General features: G+C 42.4%; 1 non-coding gene across 1 annotated transcript; it reads left to right on the forward strand.

The window, feature by feature from the left end:
* The first annotated feature begins 1769 nt into the window (after positions 1–1769).
* LOC122752020 lies at positions 1770–1960 on the forward strand. Its single transcript, XR_006355829.1, has one exon. It is a non-coding gene; the product is annotated as a U2 spliceosomal RNA (small nuclear RNA).
* The last annotated feature ends 6948 nt before the right edge of the window (positions 1961–8908 follow it).

The following is an 8908-nucleotide window of genomic DNA, read 5'->3' on the forward strand; positions in this document are numbered from 1 at the left end:
ATCTTTGGTTTGTTTTTGTTTTTTGTTTTCAAGGCAATAAGGATTGAGTGACTTGCCCAGGGACACACAGCTAGTAAGTGTCTAGTGTTTGAGACCGGATTTGAACTCAGGTACTCCTGAATCCAGGGCCGATGCTTTATCCACTGTGCCACCTAGCTGCCCCGAGGGTGTAATTCTTTCAAGAGGAATTCCTAAGGACCCCTAACCCAAACCCCATACCCCATTTCCCCCCATGACAGTTACCATCACATCCTCTTCTTAAAGTGACAGAACAGGGAATAAATCCAAAGTGGTGTATGACCAAAGGAATCTTTATAACTCTTCCAAGTGCCACCATAGACTTGGTTGGGAAAGTGATTATGGTGAATCCAATGAAAAAGGCAAAAAAGTCAATTGATCTCTGAGACAGAAGCTGTTACCCATAATTCTAATGTACACATTTCCCCCTCCCTTTGAACAAAATTACAGCTAGCATTGAAAAACAGGTTTCTGAATTGGTTTTAATCCTCATGAGTTGACTGTGTTGATAGCAAGAAGAGCAGAGAAGCTGGGTAACTCTATGGAGGCTGGTTATCTGATTGGCTTCTGATGATTTTATGTCTCTGATATTGTGTTCTGTGTTGCCAGTGACCCAAGGAACATCTCTTATAGGAGGGTATTCAGCTGCTGAAGATTGGGAGGCACAGCATATAGCAAAGGGTTTGTCAATGTGAAATCCATGTCTCAAGGTTAATGACCACTGATGACTGGGGAATTCTGCCTCTTGCAGGACAGAATCTTTCTTTCTGGAAGTGGACAAGGGAAGGGGGTAGTCAGTGTGACATTCTCAAAACAAGAAAGGGGTGTTGTAATCTTCCCAAGGTAGAATGAAGAGGACACATCATTCTTGGGAACTGAAGTATCATTGCTGTCAAAGTTAGGGTCTGAGAGCAGGACTGTTGGCAATGAGGCATTAGCTTGGAACTCTGATGGGTCGAAGAAATGTTTTGCTGGGTGATTTCGCTTGCACACTGAAAAGCGGGAGTGTATTTAAATATGATCTCTTCCTAGGATTACCGTGGCAGTAGCTGTAGTAATTTTGATTATGTGAGGTCGATGTTAACGTGCTACAGAAATTGAGGAAGAGGCAGGATGGTAGAGGGGAGTAGAGTCACTGAACATTGAAGTTTAGCTAGTCCAGGACTAGACGCGTAATGGATCTTTGGAAAAGGGAGGCGGAATAGCTGCTACCGTGTCTTCCTTGTCCAAGAATATTCCATCCCACTAAAATTCTTTGTCCCCAGCCATTTCTATTATTTAGGGCTCTGACAAGGCAGTGAGGCACTCAGGTAGGCAGTAACCGAGGGCATCTGTAAAGTGCCGGTTTCCTATCAAGGCTATCAGGGCGCCCAGATTTCTCTTTCTGCTGCGTGGGTTTCTCCATGGCTTTTGGAGGCCCTTGAAGAAGAAAGAAATAAAAAAGAAAGGAAAGGGGAAATCACAGGGAAAATGCGGAAGGAAGGAGAGCTATGCAAATATTGAGCAAGCCAGTAGGCAAGGGCTTCTGGGTGGCAGGAAAGTGTCTCCTTGCCGGAAAAACGTGCTACAGCCTGGTAAAGGTCCGTTTTCCGGCGCTGGTCTGGTGGGGTAAATGCTCAAGGCTGGAGAGCGTTTTGTCGGGTGTAGGAGGTGGCTGAGGGCGGGCGAGGCTTGGTTCAAAGTGGTGTAGTGGGCGCGAGTGTGAAAGGGTGCTGCTGCTTAGGGGTGGGGAAGTGGGCGGTGTGTTTCTTATCGCTTCTCGGCCTTTTAACTAAGATCAAGTGTAGTATCTGTTCTTGTCAGTTTAATATTTGATACGTTTTCTATCCGAGAACAACATATTAAAAGGACTTTCGAAGCCAGGAGGGGGAATAGGAGCTTGCTTCGTCCACTCCACGCATCGACCCGGTATTGTAATATTTCCGCGACCGGTGCATTCCCCTTTGGGGGTCAAATTTTTGTATTGAAAGAAAGCTCACTAGTTACATTCTCTATTAAGTTTAGCTGTGGGGGCAGTTGTCAAATTTGTGTGTGTTATAGAAAAACTTTTTCTTGGTACTTAAGAGTTAAAAAAAAGTTTTTTATGTTCCATTGCTTTATTCTTGCTTAAGCCATCTTTCAAGTAATTGTTCGGGCCTTTATAACATAAAGGGAACGCTCTCCCACAGAGTAATCCAGAAAGGTGACAGCATTCCTTCTGGGCAATTGTATCTTCATAGCTCACACACATGGGTCTACTCACTCGGGGTCTTTGGTGAATCTAGGACTTGGGGGCTGGGGGAAGCCAAAGAGGTGAATAGAGAACATCGAAGCAGTAGCAGCACATTTCCGCTGTCGCCACCAGATTCTTAGTGGTATTGGCAGTTCAAGTGGGCTCAGAGCTCCCGAAGTGGGATTAATTAAGGAATTTCCAGGCCCCAGAGTTGTCAGACACATTCTCCCTTTCATTGTTCCTATCCATATGCTGGTGGTTCTGAAGAGGACCTGAACTAGAGCCAGGTACAGTTGTTGACGGGTTCCTGTGACTGTGTGTTCCATTTCCTGATAATTTGGGCTTCTTTACCCCACAACAGCCTGCTGCCAACTTGGGTAACTAGTGAGGCTGGTTATCTGATTGGCTTCCCATGATTTATGTCTCTGATTGTGTTCTAATGAAGGAACACAGCGTCTTTTTCCCATCCTGATTCAGTGCGTGAGTCTGGAATGCTGCAGAACCCGCTGAGTGATGAAGCAGTATTATCTGTAGAAGGCTGGAATATGAGTGGAGCCATTAGGTGGCCCTGCATTTAGGTCCCTTGCTTGAAAATCAGAAAATGTATATGGCCAGAGGAGCAGCTGGGGTGGGGGTGGGGGTGGGGGGGCCGGCTATTTTGTATTTGCAATGACTTTTCCTTTTTCCAGTTCCATTCCTGCTTTCTGTACCTTTTTTCCCGTCCCTGGAGCAGCCCGGACTTCTCTCGCTGTGCCTCCTCCTTCTCCCGATTCATGGAGCCATGCACCTGGGTGGGGGCTCCCGAAAGATGGGTACCCTAAAGTTTCAAGACAAGTTATTCCAGCCATTTTGGAGAGAAATATAGAATTTATGCCCTAAGAGTTATTAAGCTACCTATGCCCTTTGACTGAGCAATATATACTACTTGGTCTACCTTTGAACATAAATGGGGGAGGAGGGGAGGCTTTTATGTTCTAAAATGTTTTTATAGCAGCTAGCTCTCTTTGTAGTGGCAAAGAACTAGAAGTTGCAGGGATGCCCATCAGTTGGAGAATGGCTGAACAAGTTGTCATTGTGATGGAATACTATCATGCTATAAGAAATTATGAGTTTAGGGGCAGCTAGGTGGCGCAGTGGATAGAGCACGGGCCCTGGAGTCAGGAGTACCTGAGTTCAAATCTGGCCTCAGACACTTGACACTTACTAGCTGTGTGATCCTGGGCAAGTCACTTAACCCCAATTGCCTCACTAAAAAAAAAAAAAGTAACTGGATTACCTGAGGAGCATGATAAAAAAAAAAGAGCCTGGACAGCATATTTCATGACATTATCAAGGAGAACTGCCCTAATGTCTTAGAACCAGAGAAAAAATAATCATTGAAAGAATCCACTGATCACCTCCTGAAAGAGACCCCAAAAGGAAAACTCCAAGGAATATCATAGCCAAATTCCAGAATTATTAAGCAAAGAAGAAAATACTGCAAGCAGCCAGAAAGAAACAACTTAAATATCAAGTAGCAATAATCAGGATTACACATTACCTGACAGCCTCAACAATAAAGAATTGGAGTGGTTGGAACACGATATTTTGGAAGGCAAAGGAACTTGGATTACAAGTAAGAATGTACTACCCCATGAAATTAACTGTAATCTTTCAGAGGAAAAATATGGACATTCAGTGAAATAGGAGACTCTAAAACTTTCTGTAAAAGTCGGGGGCAGCTAGGTGGCACAGTGGATAGAGCACCGGCCCTGGATTCAGGAGGACCTGAGTTCGAACCTGGCCTCAGATACTTGACACTTACTAGCTGTGTGACCCTGGGCAAGTCACTTAACCCCAATTGTCTCACTAAAAGAAAAAAAAAATTATGAGCTCATCAAAGAGGGAATAACATACATACTCAAGTGGGAGGAGGAGAGATGGGGGGTGGGGAGAAGAGGGAAAGGAGGGAAGGGAAGTTTGGGGGAGGGAACTGTAAAAAGCAAAACAGATGTTCTGCATAACACCACATGTATGACATATTGAATTGCTTGATTTCATAGGGAGAGTTGAGGAGGGAGGGAGGAAGAAAACTTTAGAAAACAGAATTAACTCAAAGGCCTTAATGTCATCAGAGTGGGCTCAAGGATGGAATAAAGAAATTATGGGCTCAGTGGTTTTAGAAAAACATGGAAAGACTTGCACAAAATAATTAAGAGTAAAGTGAGCAGAACCAAGAGAACATTGTATACAGTAAAAACAATATTGGGTTTTTGGGGGTGGGGCAATGAGGGTTAAGTAACTTGCCCAGGGTCACACAGCTAGTAAGTGTCAAGTGTCTGAGGCCGGATTTAAGCTCAGATCCTACTGAATTCAAGGCTGGTGCTTTATCTACTTTGCCACCTAGCTGCCCCCAACAATATTGCCTTAAGAACAATTTTGTGTCTATTATAAATACCCAAATGAATTATAAGTGACATGTGAAGAAAGATGCTGCCTCCAGAGGAAGAACTGACAAAAAGATGTATAGAATATACATGTATATGTGTATGTATGTGCATGCATATATACACACACCTATTTGTGTCTAATGGTAGGGTTAGTAGCCAGGAAGGGAAGAAAAAATAATTTACATGTTACTTTTGTGTATTTGAAAGAAATAGCAAGTTGTGCATAGATTTGCAGTTTCTTTTTTTTTTTTTTCATAGATTTGCTGTTTCATGTGCAATCATCTTTATTATGCTGTTATGGAAATGCTTGTTTTATTCTATAAATTAAAAGTGAAGGGGCAGCTAGGTGGCACAGTGGATAAAGCACTGGCCCTGGATTCAGGAGGACCTGAGTTCAAATCCAACCTCAGACACTTGACAATTACTAGCTGTGTGACCCTGGGCAAGTCACTTAGCCCTAATTGCCTCACTAAAAAAAAAATTCCTTCCCATGTTTTTTTCCTTTTGTTCTGATTCTGCTTTTACAACATGACCAAAGTGGGAAAATGTTTAACATGACTGTACATGCATAACTTGTATCACATTGCTTGTTGTCATGGGGAGGGAGGAAGAAAAGCTTAGAACTCAACATCTTACAAAAATGAATGTTGAAAATTATTTACATGTAATTGGAAAAAATGAAATGCTTTTAAAGGGATGGTGGAGGAAGAAAACCAATTTCTGATAAAATCTTAAAATTACCTTGAAACAAAAAGAGACCAAACCTAGAATCCAGCTCTTAAAAGGAAGCAAAGAAATAACCTAGTTTTGTTAGACCCCATTCCCATCCTCAAAGTAAATTGCCCTTTATGTAGTTACTCTACTTGACAATTTGATCTTCTGTTCCCAGTCACCTTGTCAGTTCATAGTTCTTTCTAGGGAGGGGGAGAGGTTGCCACATCACTGATCCCTCCTTAACCCAGATTTGCATTTCATTTAGGAAGGGACATGAAGAAAAACCTGTTGATGAATCCATATCTCAGGGCTAGGTACCTATCTTAACTTAGCCACCAAATTATATACAGAGACAGCCAAGTGGGAGAGACAGTACTTCCTGCCATGCTCCCCTGACCAGGTTTCTCTGGCCTCTGATAAAGATGGGGAGGTGTCCTATTTGGTTTCCCTCCCCACCCCACCCCCCACCCCCCATCCCAGGTGCCCTTTAGGATAGGTCAACTTGTTTGGGGTGGGTATGCTGGCCTCTGAAGGTAGATTCTCTGAATGGAGCCTCCTCTCCTGCCTACCAGGGTCCAGAAACTCTGGCCTCTGCCTTCTTCCTAAGTTGTTTGTAGCTCAAGGCCCTTGAGTTTTCCTGATTTTGACATGTTTATTTGGCCATTGGTTTCTTTTTAGTTCCCTTTGCCCCTTTATTACTGACATATAGTCAATAAAGGTGGTACAACCTTGAGCTGGAAGAGACCTTTTGGACCATCCTAGCAAAGCCTTCTCATTTTCCAGTTGAAGAACCTGAAAGTGAAATGATATCCCCACAGGTAGTTATTGGCACAGGTGAGATTTAAACCCTGGTCATGTAACTTCAAATGCAGGGGACTTTCTGTTCTCTCAAGTGTTACATATTTGCAAGCACAGTTACATGGTCACTTTTATGGAGGCTGTGTCAGTAGAACAAATTGAGTGGGACGGGATCTGTTATTTTTATTCAAATAATGTTTAAAGTGCACAGTCATACAGGTATTTTTTACATGCTGATTCCAATTATGTGGTAGTAGTAAGATGCATAAATATAATTTTGAAATAATAAATTTATATTTGCATATAAATAACAATGAAATATACAAAAGAAAAATAAGATAAAACACTATAAAATAATTTTCTATGCAAAAGAAATATACAGTCTCTTCTCCATTTAGATCACTACAAGAAATTTTCACCTACCCTATGATAAAAAGAAATTCTCTTTAAATTCTATTCAGGGAGGGGGCAGCTAGGTGGCACAGTGAATAAAGCACTGGCCCTGGATTCAGGAGGACCTGAGTTCAAAACTGACCTCAGACACTTGACACTTACTTACTAGCTGTGTGACCCTGGGGAAGTCACTTAACCCCCATTGCCTCGACAAAAAAAAATTCCATTGGGCTACTGTCTCACTTGTTGATATGTGTACAGACATATATGTAATGTGTATGTATATATGATGTCTATCTATGTTTCTACTCTAGCTAATGGAGTTCCATACTAACATTGTATCATTAGTCAAATCTCATCCTCCCAAAGCTCCACCTCTAAGTCTGTTGCAATACATTTTGTAGCCTTCTTGATCGAGAAGCTGACAAACTATTTGATATTTCTTGATTTTGACAACTCTGGCTAATTGGAAAGTAGATTTTCCATTCTGAAAGCTTATGGTAATGACGGTGATAGTGGCAATATAGTTCTTATTGTTATCCAGGATGACTAAGTCTGGTAGTAGTACCTCTCCGAATCCTGGAATGTCAAATTTATGATTTGTATATTAGCTAATGTCCTTCTGGAACAAAAGGGCTATCATTGAGTCGTAGGGAAAGAAAGTTGCTGCCCATTCAGATGAAAACTTCCAGGATATTCAGCAGGAGGCTACTAGAAGTCTGGACCAAATGTTCGAGGCTGCTGCACCTCTTTTCCCAAGCTTTCCCTGCACGAAAGCATTCAGAAAATAGGTGCGAAGGTCTTCTGGCGGAGGGTCGGGCTTGATTCTACTCTTCACTTTGTTGCTAAGGAAACCGTGGGAATGCTGACGACCCAGCACAATCAAAAAGACTTGGTAAGTATCCTCACCCATGAGCCGCCTGTTCATTGTCTGCCTCTACAACCAGAGGCCGAAGATTTATTCTTTCCTCCCTCCTCCGTCACATAGGTAAGGTAGAAGCGCAATCTTTTATTCACCTGTTTCAGTGAACAGATATACGGGTAGCTTGGATCACATTACATTTTTTTTTACGGGGATAAATCATGAAATACCTGGTGGTACTTAAAAGGCGATATGAAATTTAAAGAAGTAAACATTACAGATGTAAAATTCAATTATAGGGGGTAGCTAGATGGCGCAGTGGTTAAAGCACCGGTCCTGGATTCAGGAGTACTTGAGTTCAAATCTGGCCTCAGACACTTGACACTTAATTAGCTGTGTGACCCTGGGCAAGTCACTTAACCCTCATTACCCCACAAAATAATAAAAATAATAGTAAAAAAATAAATTGTTCTTTTTATTCTTTAAGTGTAAATCTCTTGACAATTTATCCCTCCTCTCTGGACACACCCGACTAAGTCTAATCTCACTTTCACAGGACAGCCATTCCAAGTGGGCAAAACAGTATATGAGGAGACAGGAGGAGATGATGAGGATACCAGGCTGGTGCATATTTGGGATACAGAGAGAATCTCAATAGGTATTTTCCAGGAAAGACCAGTTTCAGCTCAGTTTCACCAGTATGAATCCCTAAGACATTCCCAACAAGGTAGAGAAGAGGTGAGATCACACTAGGCCATGTGGACAATGAATGGGGAAGAACTCAGCCTAGATCAAAGGGTAGGTACAGATCCATTTGACTACCTATGTGCAGCAGCAGGCTGTTCAAAGTGAACTGGGGAAGTGATGGGGCTTAAAAACTGGAGACATGGTAGGTAGACATGGATAAAGTTTGATTTTCTGGAGGAGATGGGGGATGAGATGACTGAGCAGAGCTGGGAAACCAGGTGAGGTGGGAGGGTGAGCAGAAGGAGTCATGCACAGCATGGACCACATAGTCAGGAGAGAATCAGACAAGCTGGTGAGATAGGGGCTGTGCCAAGATCAAGGACAAGGACCAGGACTAGACAATCTCTCCGTGGTCAAACTGTGCTTGTGGAGGCAGTTTCCAATTCATATCAATGAAGGAAAAAAGTGTATATCAGTTTTCCTTTATTTGGAGTAAACAGAATAATATAAAGATGCAATTTTGTTTGAAGAGACTTGTGGTGCTCATGTCAGTGATATACATGGTAGATACATGCATGCAGGTATATGCATGTGCAGGTATGCATACACACATACATACACACCTGAGGCTATGAATAGCGTGTTTTGTATTCACTTATCATTGTGCAATCTTAACCTCTGTTGGGTGATACTGGGGTATTTTAATCAGTACCAGGCAATTTACATTATAAGGGGGAGCAGCTAGGTGGCACAGTGGATAAAGCACTGGCCCTACAGTCAAAAGGACCTGAATTC

The sequence above is a fragment of the Dromiciops gliroides genome, chromosome 3 (genome assembly GCF_019393635.1).
Source record: "Dromiciops gliroides isolate mDroGli1 chromosome 3, mDroGli1.pri, whole genome shotgun sequence".
Lineage (NCBI taxonomy): Eukaryota > Metazoa > Chordata > Mammalia > Microbiotheria > Microbiotheriidae > Dromiciops > Dromiciops gliroides.